This window comes from Meles meles, chromosome 6, assembly GCF_922984935.1.
Source record: "Meles meles chromosome 6, mMelMel3.1 paternal haplotype, whole genome shotgun sequence".
NCBI lineage: Eukaryota > Metazoa > Chordata > Mammalia > Carnivora > Mustelidae > Meles > Meles meles.
In genome coordinates, this window is record NC_060071.1 from 41,717,706 (window position 1) to 41,740,410 (window position 22,705).

A 22,705-nucleotide genomic window follows, 5' to 3' on the forward strand; every position below is an offset into this window, starting at 1 on the left:
AGTGTCTTTTTTTTTTTTTTTAAAAGAAGCTGGTAAAACTTTTAAGGAAAGCCCTTTAAGGGACCAGGTAGAAGTCTTGCCATTTTGATTTATTAGGAGCTATTGAAATGATAACCCTGTTTTAAGCACTACTATCTGCCAATTTAAAATACAGTTCTGGCTTTTTAGCCTGGTTGAAAAGGGAAAAATTTTGGTATTAAAGAAACTTGAAAAAAATTTTCTCCTTCTAATCTAAAAATGAAGAGAAAGAGCTAATCTAGCTGCTGAATCAGGTTTTTAAGATTATTTTATTATCCACCTGAAAAAGAATCCATTGGATATTTGCATTGATTTTATACCAAGAAATGTTAAACTTCATTCTTTGTTTTTAAAAGTCTATTCATTTAAGAAGTATCTAAAGTACATAATTAAATTCAAAATTCACATGAGGCTTTTTGCCTTTATTTACTGAGCAGGTTTAGGGGAAATGCCCAGGGCCTTAGGGGGTTCTTGGATCTTTTGGGTCAGATAAAACTTTAGGGATATTCCCCATTCACAGGATAGTTATTTTTCCCTTAATACAAGTAAAGAAACTCTTGCAATTAGCTGATAGGGAAAGTGATTTGACAGTTGAGGACTTACATATCATTCATTTGTCACTGTTTCTGATAGTATAAGTTATATTCCAGTTGAATTTTCTTGAAGAAGCAACACTTTGTTTTAGTCATTTTTGAATAAAATCTTTATAAACTGTATTATGAGTTTTGTTTTCTTAAAGCTTACTGGATATTTAGCTTTGTCAGGGTTATAGTGATGAATATTTGTTGTACTTTGCTCTAATACAGGGATATTTATTATGATGAAGGTTGGTAGGGTTGTTTGGTTCTATGGGACTCTTTTTCTGATTTCTGTGCATGTATATATGTGGCATTTTTATTTTTTATTTCCTTATTACCTATAGTAATTTCTTACCTTGTCCGTTTTTAGCAGGACTGAGCAGTTTTTGGCTGTTATTATGCTGTATAGTCTATTTGGTTCTATAATCTAACCTGCTAAAAACTGACTAGGATTAATGATGTAGGTAAGTTGTAAAGTCTCTTGTTAAAATCAAGAGACTCTTTTGGTATATGAAAATAAGCCAGGGAATGATTTCACCTCTCTTGTGGGGAAGAGTGCATCAGCTTTATTTAAGCTTTTTTTTTTTTTTCCCCTAGCTTATTTCTCTGTTTGCTTCTCGTTATTGTTGATTGCAGTCACTTGGTATGTGGCTACGAGATGTATAGACTGTTGTGATTTCTTCTTGAAGTGAGTTTGGTATTAAAAGCAATTTATTAAATATTTTTTTCTTTCATATAGTAGCAAAATTTGAAAAAATATAACAAAGTAAATGATTTATATATATTAAATGTATTTGAATATGAACTCAACCAATTGTGAATTAAAGGTATATCAAGTACTTAGTAAATAACAGAAATGTTTTTGGCATAAAATGGATTAAGTTGATTTGGATTTATAATTATTGGTAGTGATTACTTCATTAAACTCTAATATGCCCTGACCAAGGAACATTCTTTTGAATACCTTCTAGTCTTTTCTGGTGTGAAGAAGCCTTTTTGTAAATGTAAAAGAAAATAAAGAATATTTAAATCATCCCTTTTGGTTATTGAGAGCAGAGATTGAATGGCTCAGTTAAGAAATACTTGTCAAGGATATTCTTTGGTATTGGATGAAACATAGTTTACTAAAATGATGGGTTCTGTACAGCTCCTGAAACTCGTGGCTACTATATGAACCTTTTAAAAACTCTGGCTTCCATTCATTCTTCTGTGTTTGTCAGTCTGTCTAGTTCACTGAGTGAGGACACTGAGTGAGGAGGATAGAGCTGTGTCTGCCAAGGCCCAGATGTGCCTCTTTCCTCACTGTGGCACTCTTGGCTTTCTGCTGAGTTTTCTGTATTAGGGAGTAGGCCAAGTTCATGGGGGAAGTAGGGAACCAACTGGTTAGGACTTGTTCTGGTTCAAAAAGTTCATAAAGGGAGAGAGGATGGTCATTACCTGGATGGTGTGGGGAGGGGCACTACTGCAGGGTTTTCAGCTCAGTCTCCCTGCAGTGAGAGAAGGAGATCAAGTATAAGGGCAGATACTTCTATTTCTATCTGTTGGAGCTCTTCTAATCTGAGGAACTTGAACACAGTAACCACAGTGGAATTGCTTTAAAAAAAAAAAAAAGTGAGTGTTGTTTCATACTACGCTAGTGAAGTGGAAGAGTTTCTCTTGTAGCTAGATTAAAAAAATATAAATTTTTTGAGCTTCTAAGTGGTTATTAAATGAGAATATAATTTTGATCCCTGTTGGGGCACCTGGCTCGGTCAGTCAGTAGAACTTGTGACTCTTGATCTCAGGATTATGAGTTTTATTTACTTAAATAAATGAACAAGCTTAAAATAAATTTTAAATTTAAAGTAAATTTAAAAAATAGTAATTTTTATTCCATTTCTTTGGCTTGTGTTTAATTAGAAATAGTTGAAAAAGCTGGCTTCCAGTATTTTCTTTTGGATCTATTCATAATATTATTTTTAGAACACGAACCAGAAGAAGTCAGATTACTTTTCACTCAATTTGAAACAAATAGGAGCCATTTGCAAGTGCAGCAGCGTGGCTTTGACTTTCACTCTGACTGAAATGGGAAGCTATTGGAGGGAATGACATCTCATTTAATGTTTTAAGAGGATTACCCTGGTTGTAGTGTAGAGAAGAGGATAGAAGAAAGAGACCTTTAGGAGGCTAAGAACATTGGTTAAATTTGAAATATACACTGAAGGTAGAACTGATAAAACAGAAAGAATAGTTACTCTAGTTGAGAATGGAGAAGACTAAAGGAGTAGATTCTTTTTTTTTTTTTTTTTTGAGTTTATTTATTTGACAGAGATGACAAGTAGGCCGAGAGAGGTAGGCAGAGAGAGAGGGGGAAACAGGCTCCTCGCTGAGCAGAGAGCCCAATGCTGGGCTCCATCCCAGGATCCTGGAATGGTGACCTGAGCTGAAGGCAGAGGCTTTAACCCACTGAGCCACCCAAGTGCCCTGGTCCTTTTTTTTTTTTTTTAAATCAACATATGCTGGTTGTTTTAATTTTTTACTTTAAAGACAAGACCAAAAAAAGAAAAAAAAAAAGACCAAAATCAAAACCTTTAAACTTATACTTTTCAACCTGAAGGAGTCAAATAATAGCTACAGTTCTAAAATAGCATCAATAAAGCCCAGTATTATTCTTATGAATATTAATGGGCTCTACTGAAACAAGGTGTAAAATATACATCTCTTATTTTGTCCTTAATTTTAAGTGTTGCCACTGAAATCAGTTATAGATGTTTATTCTGAAATATGCTACTATGAAAGTCGGAGACTCAAATGCTGGTAGTGGTTATTCAAAATTAAATTTATGGAATATCCAGATAATAGGTTTAATTGGAACCTGTAGACAGTTTTGAAATACTCACTAACAACAATTTTTTAAAGACATAGAAGGCTGTTGTTTTATATAATTGGATGTTTTAAAATCATCTCCCTTTAGTGCTTTCAATTTTCACATGGTCATTAAGCAAAGACCCAAATAATTTCAAATGGCCACAGATACTGTGTAGGCAGAAATTCTCATGTGTCTGTACTTTTAATGTTGTGTACATTAAATTTTAGTGAAAAGATGACTAGAGACAAGATATAACCCTTCTATTTTCAAGAATAGCACAACAGATTATACAGTAAACTGAGCTTATATTTCACCATCAAGTATGGTTCCCCCATTAGTTTATTTTGTGACAGGTGAAGAATATCTTCAAATCCAGTAGTCCCATCATTACTCTTCAGAATATCCAATGAATATCCAAGGTTTGATCTTGGAAGAAAAAGAAGCTAAACCTGCTACACAACCTTGAACTTCATTTGTAATTTTAATGGAGCAAATAGACCATGGGTGTTCTCAGTGTGGAAAAATTCATTTTATCTTGGGTGAGCTGGAAATTTTTTTCTGATAATTCAAGAAGATGCCTGGGTGAAAATTCGTTTTCATACAAGGAAGACCTTTCGAAGATGATCATGGCTTTCAAAAGGTCCACTGGTTGAAAGTTGAGTAATTGGAATACTGTCCTTTAACTGAGATCTAAGTTCTCTGACATTCATGTTCAGCTTGTTCTGTGAGTTGCCCTGTTCATTTTTTTAGAAAAAGGATTGGGAATCCACTTTTAGACATGCTAAATACCTATTAGACATTCAATTGGTGGTATTAGTAGTAATTCAATATTCTGGTCTGGGATGTTCTAGAGGAGTGAGCTGGAGGTTATACTCTTGGGATCATCTGAAAATGTGAAATTTAAAGTGATGGGATTGGAGTGAATATACATGAAAAAGAGATGAAAAGACTGTATATGCGCTTCAGCATTTACAGGTTGAGGTGATGAGCAGGACAGACTTAAGAAGGCCTGTCCAGAAATACAGTAGGAAAACAAGGCAAGTATGGTATCATGGAAGGCATATGAAGAGAGTGTTTTAAGGAAGAGGGGCTACTAATAAGGGTATTAAGTGGTGCTGATAGGACAATTAAGATGAAGATGAGGAACTGACCACTTGATTTAATTATGTGGAGGTCATTGGTGACTTCGAAAGGAGCAGTAGTGGTAGCCTGGAAGGAACAAGAAACTAGTGGGAAGAAGTTTGGTAGAGTGGAAGGAAAGAAATAGACAGCAAATACAGGCTCTTTATCCCAGAATCTTGCCCTTGTGGGAAAGATAGAAAATGCGCTGTTGTGTAGTTATGTGATGATGGGGAGAGGTAAGTGGGTCAGAAGTAGTTTTTAATCTTTTTTAATCTCTTTTGAGAGTTAATATAGCATGTTTATAGGATCATGGAAGTGAGTTAGTAGAGAAAAAAAGGAACTGATGTTACTGGAGGGAGAGGAAGAATTGCTTGAGCTGAGAGGAGGGTAGATCAAATGCACAGGTGGAGCCAAATAGGTTTGGCTAAGAACAGCGGCAGCTCATGGTAGCAAGTGAGAAAGTAAAGGGCATTAAAATAATCAATATGATTCATTTTTTAGAAATATAGAAGTGTAAATACTGTTACAGCATTACTTTCTCTCTATGTGACTTTTATTAAATCTAATAATAAATATGTGAATATTATGATAAATTTGTATTGAAAGATGTGGAGGAGCTATAAAATGTTTCTATTTAAAGAAAACAGTTGAAATGTATTTAATTAAGTAATTTTGCCCTTCATGCAAAGTCACTGTCCTTCTCCATGGTTATTAATTGATGGACATAACTTTTAAGATAATATTTGTAAATCAGCACATCCTAACATGCTTTAGCTTGCTTACACAACTAGTGTAAGTAATCATTGTTTTTATGTGATTTTATGTGATTAGACCAGTTGGTGTTAGCATGGCCACTTCATGGTGACTGAGTATAGATGTGGTGTTAAGTTTCTTTTTAAGAGTTAGATGTACAATGGGAGGAATCTTAAACTACAACTGGTCTGTCTCATTTGTAAGTTAGATTTTTGTTTAATATAATGCAGACAAAACAGGGTTATAGAATAGGAAAAATGAGATAGAGACACAAGAACATATGGAAATTTGGCACATGATAAATCAGGGACCTCAGAACAATGAGGTAAAATGAGCTTTTTAAGAAATGGTTAACCATTTGGAAAAAAGATAAAATTAAATTCATACCTCATATCATATAGAAAAATAAACTGCAAATGGATCAGAGATCTCAATGTAAATAATGAAACTACAAATATGAACAGAAGAGGTGGATGAATTCTTCTGTAATTGGGGTATAAAGAAAGGTTTTCTCTGTGACTCAAAATCTAGATGCAACAACAGGAAAGGCTGATAAATTTGACTCTATAAAAATATAAAGTAAGACTTTTGTATAGCAAAAGCAAAGACACCCACTAATAATAAAGTCAGTAGATACAAAACTATAAGAAAGTATTTGCATTATCTATCATAGGTAAAGGACTAATATGCCTCCTCTGTGACAAACCTTTAAAAATAGAGGGTAAAGAGAAAAGACCAAATTGAAAGAGATGCTATAAGCAAAAGAAATGGACAGTTTTCACAAAAGGTATAAAATTTTTCCTTATTTGAAAAGATACTCACTTCCACCTATAATAAGAGAAGTCCAAGTTAAAATTTACACCAAGATGAGAGTTTTCACCTGAGATTGGTAGAAATTTTAAAGTACAACCAAATAGTCTATTAGCTGTGAGGAAAGAGGTGTTTTTATACTTTGTTGATAGCAGTGCATACTAGTATTTTTTTTTTATTAAAGATTTTATTTATTTATTTGACAGATAGGGATCACAAGTAGGGAGAGAGGCAGGCAGAGAGAGAGAGAGGTGGAAGCAGGCTCCCCGCCAAGCAGAGAGCCCGATGTGGGGCTCGATCCCAGGACTCTGGGATCATGACCTGAGTGAAAGGCAGAGGCTTTAACCCACTGAGCCACCCAGGTGCCCCCATACTAGTATTTTGATATGATTATACCCCAGTTTGGTGCAGGACAGCTCAAGAAGTGACTTCCTTCCAGAGGCATAGGGCAAGGTAAGAGAAGTGTTTATTATTATCTGAGGCACTTTAGGACACACATCTGACCCCTTCGCTTGGTCCCTTCTGCTCCCCATACATCCCTGAGATCAGAAAGAGGTGGGAATTCCCACCCCTTTCTTCCCATTTTGGGCCTACCTTCAACCTTTATGGTCTTTCCTACCAAGATTGGCTTTTAAGAGGAATATAAACAATCCTTTCCCAAGACAGCTGGACTACAACATGTTAATCCTGGTTTTGATTACAGGAAACTGAATATTCAGTAACTTTGTCTTATTATATTCCTTTGGTTGTAGCAAGTCATATTCTCTCTTTCAGGGTTATTGGATTCATCAGGCCTGTGAGAGCAAAGGTCAGGTGATTGGAAAGACCAAAATTAGTTTACTAATTAAGTAAAATTATCCTCCTTAACTGTGGTTTGCATAAGGTATGCATTATATGTATGTGTGAAGAGAAATGTTTTGTGGACATTTAATCTGTGGAATATATCAAAACACATGTGTACTTTGAATAAAAACTGTTATGTGCTATGTAAATACAAATTTTACACATTAATTCACAACCATTTTATCCTGCACTCCTGTGTGTATGCATTGCTGATTAATATTTAGATCAGTGATGCCACAAGGAAAGTTAACTAATCTGAACTCAACAGGGCCCTGATTATATATCATCATATTCAGAGTTATTTTGTTTGTGTTTGTTACTAGAGCTGGGATAGAAGGTGATGTGACAATTTGTAATAATAAAAATCAAGTTAGGAGATGAATTATGTTGTTGGTGGCAATGTAAAGTGGTGTAAACTGCTTTGGAAAACAGCATGGCTGGTCCTCAAAAGGTTAATCAGAGTTACCATATGACTTAGCAATTTCACTCCTCAGTATATGCCCATAAGAGTTGAGAACATGTCCACTCAAAAACTTGTACACGAGTGTTTATAGCAGCATTATTTATAATAGCCAAAAAATAAGCCAGAGGTCTGTCTTGTGATCAACATATCAGTGTTGTATATCCATAAAATGGAGTATTATTTGGTGACTAAAAAAAATAAAAATAGAGTACTGATACATGGTACAACATAGATGAACTTTGAAAACATGCTAATTGAAAGAAAGCAGTCACAAAAGTTCACATTATTATATGATTCCATTATACGAAATGTCCAGAATAGGCAAATCTGTAAAGATAGAAAGTAGATGAGTGGTTACCAAGGTCTGGGGCAGGACAGGTAATGAGCAATAGATTAGAGGGGAGAAAAGGGTAGGGACTGTGAACAGATAATGGATTTCTCAGAGGTGCTGTGTGATGAAAATGTTTTAAAATTTGATAGTGGTTATTTGATGGTTGCACAACTATGAATATATTAACTACTGAATTATGCACATTAAATATGTGAATTGTGTGGTATGTAAATTATATGAAGTTGTTATAAAAGAAATGAGTTATCTGTGTGTAGTGACTAACAGAAAGCTTTTTCCCCATCACTAAAATGTCTGTGACCCATTCTCGTGCATCGCTGGTGAGAATGTAAACTGGTATAACAAAAGAGGAGGAAAAAAGAGAGAAAGGACTTTGGCAGTACTCACAAAGCTACATTAGCATTTGCCTTTTGTGTAATTTTCTTTTAGAATGTTATTAACATGTAATGTATTATTTGTTTCAGGGGTACAGATCTGTGATTCATCAGTCTTATACAATTGACAGCACTCACCATAGCACATACTCTCCACAGTGTCCATCGTCCAGTCACCCCATCCCTCCCACACTCCCTCCCCTCCAGCAGCCCTCAGTTTGTTTCCTGAGATTGTGAGTCTCTTATGGTTTTTCCCCCTCTCTGGTTTTATATTGTTTCATTTTTCCCTCCCTTCCCCTATGATCCTCTCTCTTATTTCTCAAATTCTTCAAATCAGTGAGATCATATGATAATTGACCCTCTCTGACTTATTTCACTTAGCATAATACCTTCTAGTTCCATCCATGTCGTTGCAAATGGCAAGATTTCATTTCTTTTGATGGCTGCATAGTATTCCATTGTATATATAGTCCACATCTTCTTTATCCATTCATCTCTTGATGGACATCTAGGCTTTTCTGTAGTTTGGCTGTTGTGAACATTGCTGCTATAAACTTTCGGGTGCACGTGCCCCTTCAGATCACTACATTTGTATCTTTAGGGTAAATTCCCAGTAGCGCGATTGTTGGATTGTAGGTTAGCTCTATTTTCAACTTTTTGAGGAATCTCCATGGTGTTTTCCAGAGTGGCTGCACCAGCTTGCATTCCCACCAACAGTGTAGGAGGGATCCCCTTTCTTCGCATCCTCATCAGCATCTGTCATTTCCTGACTTGTTCTGACTGGTGTGAGGTGGTATCTCATTGTGGTTTTGATTTGTATTTCCCTGATGCTGAGTGATGTGGAGCACTTTTTCATGTGTCTGTTGGCCATCTGGATGTCTTCTTTGCAGAAATGTCTGTTCATGTCTTCTGCCCATTTCTTGATTGCATTATTTGTTCTTTGGATGTTGAGTTTGATAAATTCTTTATAGATTTTGGATGCTAGCCCTTTATCTGGTATGTTGTTTGCAAATATCTTCTCCCATTCCGTCAGTTGTCTTTTGATTTTGTTGACTGTTTCCTTTGCTGTGCAAAAGCTTTTGATCTTGATGAAGTCCCAGTAGTTCTGCCTTTGGCGATGTTTCTAGGGAGAAGTTGTTGTGGCTGAGGTTGAAGAGGTTGCTGCCTGTATTCTCCTCAAGGATTTTGATGGATTTCTGTCTCACATTGAGGACTTTCATCCATATTGAGTCTATTTTTGAGTGTGGTGTAAGGAAATGGTCCAGTTTCATGCTTCTGCATGTGGCTGTCCAATTTTCCCAACACCATTTGTTGAAGAGACTCTTTTTTCCTTCGGGCATTCTTTCGTGCTTTGACAGATTGGTTGACAGTAGAATTGAGGCTCCATTTCTGGGCTCTCTATTCTTTTCCTTTGGTCAGTGGGTCTGTTTTGGTGCCAGTATCATACTGTCCACACTAACTTGACGATTACAACTTGTAATAGAGCTTGAGGTCTGGAATTGTGATGCTGCCAGCTTTGGTTTTCTTTTTCAACATTCCTCTGGCTATTCAGGGTCATTTTTGGTTCCATATAAATTTTAGGATTATTTGTTCCATTTCCTTGAAAAAAGTTGATGGTGTTTTGATAGGGATTGCATTAAATGTGTAGATTGCTCTAGGTAGCGTAGACATTTTCACAATATTTCTTCTAATCCACGAGCATGGAACTTTTTCCTTCTTTGTGTCTTCCTCAATTTCTTTCATGAGTATGATATAGTTTTCTGAGTACAGATTCTTTGCCTCTTTGGTTATATTTATTCTTAGGTATCTTATGGTTTGGGGTGTAATTGTAAATGGGATCAACTCCTTAATTTCTCTTTTTTCTGTCTTGTTGGTGTATAGAAAGGCAGCTGATTCCTGTGCATTGATTTCATATCCTGATACTTTACTGAATTTCTGTATGAGTTGTAGCAGTTTTGGAGTGGAGTCTTTTGAGTTTTCCACATAAAGTATATCATCTGCAAAGAGTGAGAGTTTGACTTCTTCTTTGCTGATTAGGATGCCTTTTATTTCTTTTTCTTGTCTGATTGCTGAGGCTAGGACTTCCAGTACTATGTTGAATAGTAGTGATGATAGTGGACATCCGTGCCATTTTCCTGACCTTAGGGGAAAAGCTCTCAGTTTTTCCCCATTGAGAATTATAGTTGCTGTGGGTTTTTCATAGATGGCTTTGATGATATTGAGCTATGTACTCTCTATCCCTACACTGTGAAGAGTTTTGATCAAGAAAGGCTACTGTACTTTGTCAAATGCTTTTTCTGCATCTGTTGTCTTATATGGTTCTTGTTCTTTCTTTTATTAAAGTATTATATCACATTGATTGATTTGCAGATGTTGAACCAACCTTGGAGCCCAAGAATAAATCCCACTTGGTCGTGGTGAATGATTCTTTTAATGTACTGTTGGATTCTCTTAGCTTGTATTTTGGTGAGAATTTTTGTGTCCATGTTCAACAGGAATATTGATAATTCTCCTTTTGGTGGGGTCTTTGCCTGGTTTTGGGATGAAGATAATGCTGGCCTCTTAAATGAGTTTGGAAGTTTTCCTTCCCTTTCTATTTTTTGGAACAGTTTCAGGAGAATAGGCATTAATTTTTTAAATGTTTGGTAAAATTCCCCTGGGAAGCCATGTGGCCCTGGGCTCTTGTTTGTTTGGAGATTTTTGATTACTGCTTCAATTTCCTTACTGGTTTTGGGTCTATTCAGGTTTTCTGTTTCTTCCTGGTTCAGTTTTGGTAGTTTGTATGTCTCTAGGAATGCATCCTTTTCTTCCAGATTTATCTAATTATCTAAATACCTAATTTGTTGGCATACAGTGCTCATAGTGTGTTCTTATAATTGTTTGTATTTCTTTGATGTTGGTTGTGATCTCTCCTCATTCATTCATGATTTTATTAATTTGGGTCCTTTCTCTTTTCTTTTTGATAAGCCTGACCAGGGGTTTGTCAATCTTACTAATTCTTTCAGAGAACGAGCTCCTAGTTGTGGTGATCTGTTCTACTCCTCTTTTGGCTTCTATTTCATTGATTTCTGCTCTGATTTTTATTATTTCTCTTCTTCGGCTACGTTTAGGCTTTCTTTGCTGTTCTTTCTCCAGCTCCTTTAGGTATAGGGTTAAGTTGTATATTTGAGACCTTTCTTGTTTCTTGAGAAAGGCTTGCATTGCTATATACTTTCTTCTTTGGATCACCTTTGCTGCATCCCAAAGATTTTGAACAGTTGGATTTTCATTTTCATTTGTTTCCATGAATTTTTAAAAATTCTTTAATTTTCTGGTCAACCCATTTATTCTTTAGGAGGATGCTCTTTAGCCTCCATGTATATGAGTTCTTTCCAACTTCTCTCTTGTGGTTGAGTTCTAGTTTCAAAGCATTGTGGTCTGAAAATATGCAGGGAATGATCTCAGTCTTTTGGTACTGGTTGAGACCTGACTTGTGACCCAGGATTAATGTATTATGGAGAGTGTTCCATGTGCACTAGAGAAGAATGTGTATTCTCATGCTTTGGGATGGAATGTTCCGAATATATCTGTGATGTCCATCTGGTCCAGTGTGTCATTTAAAGCCTTTATTTCATATTTGATCTTCTGTTTAGATGATCTGTCAATTTCAGTGAGGGGGTTGTTAAAGTCTCCTGTTATTTTGTTGTTGTCGATGTGTTTCTATGATTTTGTTATTAATTGGTTTATATAATTTGCTGCTCCCATGTCAGGGGCATAGATATTTAAAATTGTTAGATGTTCTTGTTGGACAGACTCTTTAAGTATGATATAGTGTCCTTCCTCATCTCTTATTATAGTCTTTGGTTAAAATCTAATTTGTCTGATATAAGGATTGCCACCCCAGATTTCTTCTGATGTCCATTAGCAAGGTAAATTGTTTTCCCCTTCATTTTAAATCTGGAAGTGTCTTTGGGTCTAAAATGCTGTCTTGTGGTCAGCATATTGATGGGTCTTGTTTTTTTATCCATTCTGATACCCTGTGTCTTTTGATTGGGCATTTAACCCATTTATATTCAGGGTAACTATTGAAAGATAGCAAATATAGTGCCATTGTATTGCTTGTAAGGTGACTGTTACTGTATATTCTCTGTTCCCTTCTGGTTTATGTTACTTTTAGGCTCTCTCTTTGCTTGGAGGACCCCTTTCAATATTTCGTGTAGGGCTGGTTTGGTGTTTGCAAATTCTTTTACTTTTTGTTTGTCCTGGAAGCTTTTTTAATCTCTCCTATATTTTCTTTTCTTTTTTTTTTTAAAGATTTTATTTATTTATTTGACGGAGAGAGAGATCACAAGCAGGCAGAGAGGCAGGCAGAGAGAGAGGAGGAAGCAGGCTCCCTGTGGAGCAGAGAGCCTGATGCGGGGCTCGATCCCAGGACCCTGAGATCATGACCTGAGCCGAAGGCAGCGGCTTAATCCACTGAGCCACCCAGGCGCCCCTCTCCTATATTTTCAATGACAGCCTAGCTGGAGATAATATTCTTGTCTACATATTTTTTTCGTTCAGTGCTCTGAATATATCATGTCAGTCCTTTCTAGCCTGCCAGTTCTCCGTAGCTAGGCCTGCTGCCAATCTAATATTTCTACCATTGTAGGTTACAGACCTCTTGTCCTGAGCTGCTTTCAGGATTTTTTCTTTGTCTCTGAGATTTGTAAGTTTTACTTAGATGACAGAGTGTTGACCTAATTTTATTGATTTTGAGGGGGTTCTCTGTGCCTCCTGGATTTTGATACTTGTTTTCTTCCCCAGTTTAGGGAAGTTCTCCACTATAATTTGCCCCATATGCCCTGTGCCCCCCCACTTCTTCTTCTGGGATCCCAATTATTCTAATATTGTTTCATCTTATGGTATCACTTATCTCTGGAATTTCCCCTGGTGGTCCAGTAGTTGTTTGTCTCTTTTTTTCCTCAGCTTCTTTATTCTCTGTCATTTGGTCTTCTGAATCACTAATTCTCTCTTCTGCATCATTTATCCTAGCAGTAAGAGCCTCCATTTTTTTATTGCACTTCATTAACAGCTTTTTAAATTTCAACTTGGTTAAATTTTAGTTTTTTTCTCCAGAAAGGGAGAAATATCTCTAGTATCTTCTGTGCTTTTTTTAAGCCCAGCTAGTATTTTTTTTTTAAAGATTTTATATATTTATTTGAGAGAGAGAGAGAGAGAGAGAGAGCACAAGTAGGCAGATCAGCAGGCAGAGAGAGAGAGAGAGAAGCAGGCTGTCTGCTGAGCAGGGAGCCCAAAGCAGGGCTTGATCCCAGGGCCCTGGGATCAGGATCTGAGCTAAAGGTAGACACTTAACTGACTGAGCCACCCAGGTGCCCCCCAGCTAGTATATTTGTAATTGTCATTCGGAACTCCGCTTTTGATATCTTACTAACATCCCAATTAGGTCCCTAGCAGTTGGTACGCTCTTTTTTTTTTTTTTTTTTTTGAGGTATTTCCTGCTTTGTTATTTTGTCCAGGGAAGAATAGTTGAATGGAAGAAAAAAATGCTAAAAGTATAACAACGACCCCAGAAAAATACACACTAAAGAAATCAGAAGTGACCTGAAACTGTGGGGAAGAGAAAGAGGGGGAAAAAATTTGATCAGGCTGGTGAATAGAACAGAGCTACACACTAGATTTTGGTCTATTAGAAGAAATTGCCTTCTAGAATTTTAAAGGAAGAAAAATATACATATACAAAAATAAGGGTAAATACGATGAAAGGATGGAATATGACTGTAAAGATGACAATTTTAAAAGATTTTAAAAATAAATTAAGTTGATTAAAAAAAAGAAAAAATTTAGAAAAAAGAGAGGAGTGGGAGACTAGAACAAAGGCGTACACTAGATTTAGGGTATATTTGGTCTGTTAAACGAACTGTATTCCAAAATTTTAAAGAAACACATATATACAAAAAATAAGATTAAATATAATGAAGGGATAGGTTATGATTATGAAAATGGGAATTAAAAAAGATTTTTAAAAAGGTATTGATAAAATAAGGGTTGGTGAAAGTAGGAAAGAGGAAAATTAAAAGAAAAATAGAAAAATAAAGTTTTAAAAATTTAACTTTGAAAGACTGAAGAACCATGGGGGAAAAGTCATGAATTCTATGTGCTGTATTCTCCTAGTGCTGTGGTTTTGCAGTTCTCATCGATTGCTGAACTTGGTCTTGGGGGAATGTTCTTGCTGATCTTCTGTGGGAGGGGCCTCATGTAGTGACTCTCAAATATCTTTGCCCGAGGCCCCTTACCAGGGGCCTGGCTAAGCCATTTGCTGGGGTTTGCTCTTAGTAGTTCTTGTTCCCTCAAAGTTTTCTGTATGGCTTTGGAGGATGAGAATGAAAATGGCAGCCTTGCAGTCTCTGGCCCTGGAGGAGCCAAGAGCTGCCCGCCCCGCCCCCGCCTTTAGTGAGCCATTAAAGAAAAGCAGTCAATCACTCCTGTTTCCCTGGTTTCCGACTGTGCTCCGTGCTTTCCTGGCCTATGACTGAGTGTTTCTGTTTCTGGTGCATGGCCCCTGTTGGGAGTCTCCAAACCCAGCAGATTCCTGCAGTGCACTCCTGTGCCACTCCTCCCGGTGGACGAAGGTGGGGGATCTCCCCAGATCTGCCATTTGTGGGGCTCCTGCTTGAAGAGTAGTGGTATGGCTGTGCCATGGATCACAGTTTTTGACAACCCTCAGCTGAGAGCCCACTCCTCACTCTGTCTTTGCAGCCGGCTTCCCCGTTTTGATACGTGGGAGCTCTGCTGCACTTAGGCACCCTGGGTCTTTCTTTGACCTTGAGGGTTCTGAGACCACACTGTCCCAGTGAGGATTCCACCCCCTCCCTTAACCACTGGAGTGATGTCCCTCTGTGCAGCGGACTTCTAAAAGTTCTGATTTTGTCCTCCGCTGCTCTATCAATTGTTGGTAACCAGCTGATGGAGGCTCCCCCTCATCCCCCCTGCATTCTGTCTTACCACATATCGCTTCGGATTCAACTTCTCTGCATGTCCTACCTTCCAGAAATCATTGCTTTTCTGTTCATAGAATTGCTGCTGTTCTTTTCTTTGATCTCCTGTTGAGTTTGTAGGTGTTCAGGATGGTTTGATAACTATCTAGCTGAATTCCTGGGACCAGATGAAATTAGGTCTTCTACTCCTCTGCCATCTTGCCCCTCCCCTACTTTTTCTTTTAAGATTTTATTTATTTGAGAGAGAGAGATAGAGACCGTGAGCAGGGGAGAGTGGCAGAGGGAGAGGGAGAAGCAGGCTCCTTGCTGAGCAGGGAACCTGACACTGGGCTCAGTCCCAGGACCATGGGGTCATGACCTGAGCCAAAGGCAAACACTTAACTAACTGAGCCTCCCAGGCACCCCTTCATTTACTTTTTGACCCAGCAGTTGCACTTCTGGCAATTTACCCTAAAGATCCAGCAATGTAAGTATATATATATGGATAAGATTATTCATTGCAGCATTTTTTTGTTGTTGTAAAATATTGGAAACAACCTACATGTCGATACAGAGAACAATGATTAAACTGTAGTGCATCCACACACCATACAGGTATTAGAAGGAGTGAGATAACCTCTGTGAATTGATAAGTAGTGATTTTTAGGATTATGTGTTTAAGTACACAAGCAAAGTACAAAAGAGCAGCCGTAGTATACTACCTTATTTAAGAAAGAAGGCAACATAAGAAAATAGACACATATCTGCAAGTGAATTACAGGAAGAATAAACCAGAATCCACTGACACAGTAAGAACAGGGTAGAAAGAATGAGGGGTGGGCGTGAGATTAAAGTAACGGAGGAGGTTGTGACATACTGTGTATACCTTCTTGTAAGATTCTGACATTTAGAACTATGTTAATGTTTCATATGTTTAAAAAATCTGTAAAGTTAGAAAAAAATGAAAACAAAAATGGACTAAAACAGAAATGAATGAGCGAACTCAACTAATTTCAAATGAGTAACATAATTACATGTGGGTTGGGGAAGGATACTAACACAAGTTATTTTTTTTTAAAGAATTTATTTATATGTTAGAGAGTGTGAGCAGAGGTGCGGGGGTTGATGGGAGGGAGAGAATCTTAAGCAGATTCCATGCTTGAAGCCTAACATGGGACTGAATCACAAAACCCTGAGATCACAACCCAAGTTGAAACCAAGAGTTGAATGCTTAACTGATTGAGCCACCCAGGTGTCCCAATCAAGTAACTTTAGTATTGGACTATATGTCTCAAGGTTGACGACAAAAAGAACCCTTAAAAACATACTGAACTCTGGTTTGTTAGGCTTTGTTTTTTTGTGAAGAGTTCTGGGTCACCAAATCCAAAAGTACATTCTTTGTATACCAGGATTGAGAAAATAGGTAAATAATTATTTTATGAATAATGGAAGCCAGATTTTTTTATAGAGGAGACACTTTTAAATATGAGAAGAGGGAAGGCTGGAATGACAAAATACTATAGTGTTCAATTAGAATATGAAGTATCAATATAAACTCATCTTTTTTCCTTCCATGCATGTGTGCATCCGTCCATCTGCCTAAGAAATAGTTATAGGTGAGATGTGTGTGTGTGAGTATACATGTATGAATGTGTGTGTGTATTGTTTATTTCATATGTTTCTGTGCCAACTTCCCTTGCACTAATCTTGTTAGATGATTTTTATTCAATAAATTTACCTTTGACTAAACTTGCTAGGTAAGGTATTATGAGATTATTTAGGTGCTATTTTTGTTTTTGTAGTTGAGCCATTTACTGAAAAGACTTATCAAGTATATTTGCTAAAACATTAGATTTTTGCTATTTATTAGTGAATAGTAGTGACCTCCTTAAAATATATTTGGTTTAATTTTGTAAAGGTTCCTTTGAATTTTTTTATAAGAAAAATGTTTGTAATATTGATAAAATATTATTAAAGAACTTACTGTAGCAAATATTTTTAGCTTACATGCAAGTGGAAAACATGTCTGTAGCTATCTTTCATGATTAATAGATTACTATGTACCAGCATCTAGCTTGTGGCCATGATCTAATAATAATTAGGATATGGTAATGGGTCATTTAAAATAGTAATAATCAATATGCTTTTACCTGTAGTTGACAAAATATAGTCTAAAGCAAGAATTAAAGATGTACTGGAATTTGCTAGTAAATTTAAAATTATATTAAAAATATGTAATTATATATATGGTTATAATCATACTCCCATACTTTATATATAATCATAACACTATACTGTGAAAAAAAAAGTGTGAAACTATAGGTATTTTAATGATTGCCAATAAATGATGTAATAACTGGGGGCGCCTGGGTGGGTCAGTGGGTTAAAGCCTCTGCCTTCAGCTCAGGTCATGATCCCAGGATCCTGGGATTCAGCCCGGCATCGGGCTCTCTGCTCAGCGGGGAGCCTGCTTCCTCCTCTCTCTCTGCCTGCCTCTCTGACTACTTGTGATCTGTCTGTCAAATAAATAAATAAAATTTTTAAAAAATGATGTAATAACTGAATTTTGGTAATTTCAAGTTACTAGAATCCATCCAAAAAAATTTGAATTACCTAATAAAGTCTTCTTTTCTATAAAATGTGTGTGAAAATATTAAGATACGCTAGTAACAAAAAACTGGCTTTTTGTTTCTTCCTGTTTAACATGAGGCAATTCTTAGCATTTAATAGCAGTTAACTAACAAACAGCCAATTGTAAATAACAATTTTAATAAAAGTTTAGAATTCAGTTTTTAAAGAAAAAATTTTTAACATCTAAATTGAGGTCTCTACGCATTAATTTCTCATTAAAAGTGATCAGAGATACATGGAGAAAATGACCAATCTCATATTTGAGGCAGCAAATTTTCATAATAAGCCTGAAACATCTTGTCTTATGAGATAATACGGAAGCTTCAGGAACTATAGAGTCTTGTCAAAAAGACTCGCCGTCCAATTTGAAGAACTTTCTACTGGCTAAAAATGGGACAATTTGAACTTTAAATAAAGTTAATATCTATGATAGATTAAGACACAACATATATGTTTAAATGCTTCAGTTTATAGTGATTCCTAAAAAACTACTGCTCATACTGGTGGGGATACTAATAAACCATTTATTATTTTTGAAAGTGGAAAGATTTCAATGTTTATGTTGCCTTTCCTATAAGATCAGTACCATTGGGCTACTAAATAGTAAATGAAAAGTTTCTTTTTGTAGAACTATTCTAGTTAACATATGGGAAAGGAATTACAAAAATGGTTTTGTAAGCCCTAATAAATTAAGGAATATAATTGAACATTGTAGATACTAACACCAGAGAAAGACAGCTAGAACATTTGCTTCCTGATAGAAGACAAAATAACTACACAGAGAGTAGTCTTGCTCACTATCCCCCAGAAAAAAAGAATTGAACTTCAATCTGAGAAAACATCTAAATTCAGCTACTAACTTATAGAAAATACAAAAGAGGGAAATTTTAACTAATAACAAGTAGATTAATCAGAAAAATCTAGACTATGGTACTTTATAGAACAACTTACCAGTTTCTTTACTCTCTCCCATAAAAATCTCAAAGAAAAAATGTGATGGGAAACCTTTGAAAATTACACATTTCAGGAGCTCAACAGCCACGTATGGCTAAGGACTACCGTATTCAACACTGTAGATATATAATATTTACATTATTGTAGAAAGTTCTGTTGGATAGGTAAATTAGTTTCATGGGGTTCCATGACAAATTACCACAAACTGGGTGGCATAAAATAACAAATTTATTCCTTGATAGTTCTGGAGGCGAGAAGTTCAAAGTCAGTGTGTTGGCAGGGCCACACTCCTTTGGAGGCTCTAGGGGAATATACTTCTTGCCTCTTCTAGCTTCTTTTGGCACCCTAATGTTTTTTGGTTTGTGGCAGCATACCTTCTGTCTCTTCCTCCATGTTTGCATACCTTTTCCCTTATGTCTCAGTGTCTCAGATTTCTCACTCCTTTTTCTTTCTTTCTTTCTTTTTTTTTTTTGTTTAAAGATTTTATTTATTTATTTGACAGACAGAGATCACAAGCAGGCAGAGAGAGAGAGGAGGAAGCAGGCTCCCCGCTGAGCAGAGAGCCCGATGTGGGGCTCGATCCCAGAACCCTGACATCATGACCTGAGCCGAAGGCAGAGGCTTTAACCACTGAGCCACCCAGGTGCCCCTCTCACTCCTTTTTCTTATAAGGATACCAGCCTTTGGGTTTAGGACCCACTCTAAATCCAGCATGCTCTCATCTTGAGAGTCCTAACTATATCTCAAAAGACCCTGTTTCCAAATAAGGTCATATTCACAGGTACCGGATGTTAAGACTTGGACATAATTTATTGGAGAGAAATAATTGTAATGCACTATAGTTATGCTACTAAAAATTAAAATGGATTGAGGAGACATCTTGAGCACATGCAATGTCTGGACTTTATTTGGATTCTGATGCAAACAAACAGATTATAAAATTAAAAATTATGGCATGATTGTACATTTGAATGCTGGATATTTATATTAAAAAGTTTTTGTTAACTCTTTCATGTAATATTTCATAATGATATTGTGATTATGTTTAAAGAAAGAGCCTTTATCTTCTAGCAGTATTTACAGTTGAAATGTTATATTGGAGGTTTTTGAAAATAATAGAGAAATGAGGAAGTAGGGAGGGATATAGATCAGGAGCTATAAAGCTACACCCTATTTAGCTTGTAGCCTGTTTAGTAAATAAGGTTTTATGGGAACATGGCCACACTCAATTCATTTACATACGGTCTATGGCTGCTTTGGGGATATAGAGGCAGAATTGAGTGATTGGAACAGAGATCCATGGGCCTACAAAAATCTGAAATACTTACTGTGTGGCGTTTTATGGAAAGTTTTTTGACCACTGGTACAGATGTGAAGCAAGGTAGGACACAAATCGATAATACTTAAAACCTTTTTATATATTTTTGAAATTTTCCATATGTTAAACTTTCTGAAAAATAAATTTGACTATTGGTCTGTTTTAGAGTAAGAAAGAACTAAACCTAAAAAAGAAAAACTCAGGTTGCCTGGTGGCTCAGTCATTTAAGCGTCTGCCTTCAGCTCAGGTCATGATTCCTGGGTTCTGAGATCAAGTCCCACATTGGGTTCCCAGCTTAGCAGGGAGTCTGCTTCTCCCTCCCTCTGCCTTTGTGCTGTCTCTCTCACTCTCTCACTCAAATAAATGAATAAAATATTAAAAAAAAAAAACCTCAAAGGAAAAATATGAAAAGATTTTACTCTAAAAAATTCTGTCATCTGCAATATTCTGTCTTAAAGTCTGAAATGAATATGGTAAGATGTAAACATCTGGGTGGTGGCTACATAAATTTTATATTATCTTTATATGCTAGAATATTTTTCATTTAAAAAAGCCAAACTTTGTGTATAAATCTACGTTAAAATGATGTATAAAGGCAAACTACACATTTGGGAAAGGATTTGCAGTATATAACAATGGGCTGAGAGCCTTAATTTATACAGAGCCTTTAAAAAGTTGTCAAGGAAAGAAAAATCTCCCTATTTAGAAATAAAGGACACATAGATGGTATTTGCCAAAGAGAGGTAACTGGCCAAGGTGCATGTGGGAAAAATGGTTTAAAAAAGACAGAGACCATAATTAGAAAATGGCTAATTAAAAAAATTAGAAAGTCTTAGAACAACTATATATATAGAGAGAGAGTGTTGGGGGAGAGAAGGAGACGGAGAGAAAGTAAACTATAAGTATATATATAATTAAGATGGTAACTTTCTTGTTTTTTGTGAATAATTGGCCAGTTAAGTTATTTTGAATATAATATTTTAGAGTAAGCTGAAGTCTGTAAAATTCAGCAAATGGAAAAAGGATAGTCGATTTTTAGTAATTGAGTTTGTTGGTTAATTGTTAGAAATTTATACATGTCTTTAACATCTTGCCTATATTGATTATTGAGATACTTCTCTAGAGGTTCTTAAACTTTGGCACACCGGAATCACCTAGAGGGCTTGTTAAAACAAATACTGCTTGACCCCATCCCCAGAGTTTTTGATTCTCTGGGTTTGGGTTGGGTCAGAGGATTTGTCTTTCTAACAAGTTCCCCTGTGATCTGATGCTGCTAGTTGAGGAAACCTTTGACAACCACTGCTCTTGAATTAAAAAGAGAACAGAAAAGATATATTTATGTGTAGCAACTAAGATCTGTCTTTGAGGGGCGCCTGGGTGGCTCAGTGGATTAAGCCGCTGCCTTCGGCTCGGGTCATGATCTCAGGGTCCTGGGATCGAGCCCCGCATCGGGCTCTCTGCTCCGTGGGGAGCCTGCTTCCTCCTCCTTCTCTCTGCCTCCCTCTCTGCCTACTTGTGATCTCTCTCTCTGTCAAATAAATAAATAAAATCTTTAAAAAAAAAAAAAATCTGTCTTTGATGCACAAGAAAGTTTTTCTCTGTTTATGAGCAGTTAAATGTATATGAGAAAACATCCATTTGTTTTATAGGGAATCATTTGGAATCTTTAACCTTCTGTTTATAACTTACAGAGCTTTGATATTTAGGTGGTGATTTCATTGGTTTAGGGCTAGCTTTTCTGAATAAAATTGAACTCTTTGTACTGTAATGTATCAAATAGTAGAGTTATTATTATTTTTTAAATATTTTATTTATTTGACAGAGAAATCACAACTAGGCAGAGAGGCAGGCAGAGAGAGGGGAGGAAGCAGGCTCCCCGTGGAGCAGAGAGCCCTATGTGGGGCTCCATCCCAGGACCCTGAGATCATGACCTGAGCTGAAGGCAGAAGCTTTAACCCACTGAGCCACCCAGGCGCCCCAGCAGAGTTATTTAGATAGGAGAGCATAAACTTCAGAGTAAGTGGAAATAGTGAAAAGAGCAAGTGGTGTAAAGAAATAGTATGATTCTCCTTATATAGAATTAAGCGGGCAAAACAAAACAATATATTTTTAGGGAAACATTTGGTAAAATTATTTTCAGATAGCAAGGGAATGATAAAGCTTAATTCAATGATCTGGTTACCTCCTAGGGGATATAGTATATGCGCATGATATAAATACTCTTTTTTTAGAGTATAGAGTAAGACTAATAAAATACTAAAGACTAATACTAAAGACTAAAATACTAAAGACTAATAAAATACCAAGCTCTGTCTTAATGATTCTCATATCCTTCCTGCTCTCTGTGTGATGGTTATCTATTTTATCTGTTTAATTTCAGTACATTAATACTAGGTTGGTAGCTTACTGTATATTATTAGGTGTTTCCAGATGTCTGATACTTGTCATATAGTGCTTAGAAGATCATTTTTAGATTTTTAGAATTACCCACATAGGGATAGATGCTAATTGAAACCTTAGGAGTTTTTTCTTTGTGGAGAATGAAAATAGCTGTGGAAGTATAAAATTGTTACAGTAAAGGCTCATACGTTTGCCAAAAAATAACAAAATAAAATAAAATGGCCACTTAGGCTTGTTCAAGTAAAGATGGACTTTGGGAATCCAACATGAATACAAATACAGTTAGGT

General features: G+C 36.3%; 1 protein-coding gene and 1 pseudogene across 6 annotated transcripts in view; one reads left to right on the forward strand and one right to left on the reverse strand.

Annotated features, from left to right (window-relative positions):
• TCF12 (transcription factor 12) overlaps positions 1 to 22,705 on the forward strand; it is a 385,612-nt gene that overhangs the window by 45,917 nt on the left and 316,990 nt on the right. The gene's annotated exons all lie outside the window — the stretch shown is intronic.
• LOC123944733 lies at positions 3,711 to 4,274 on the reverse strand (annotated as a pseudogene).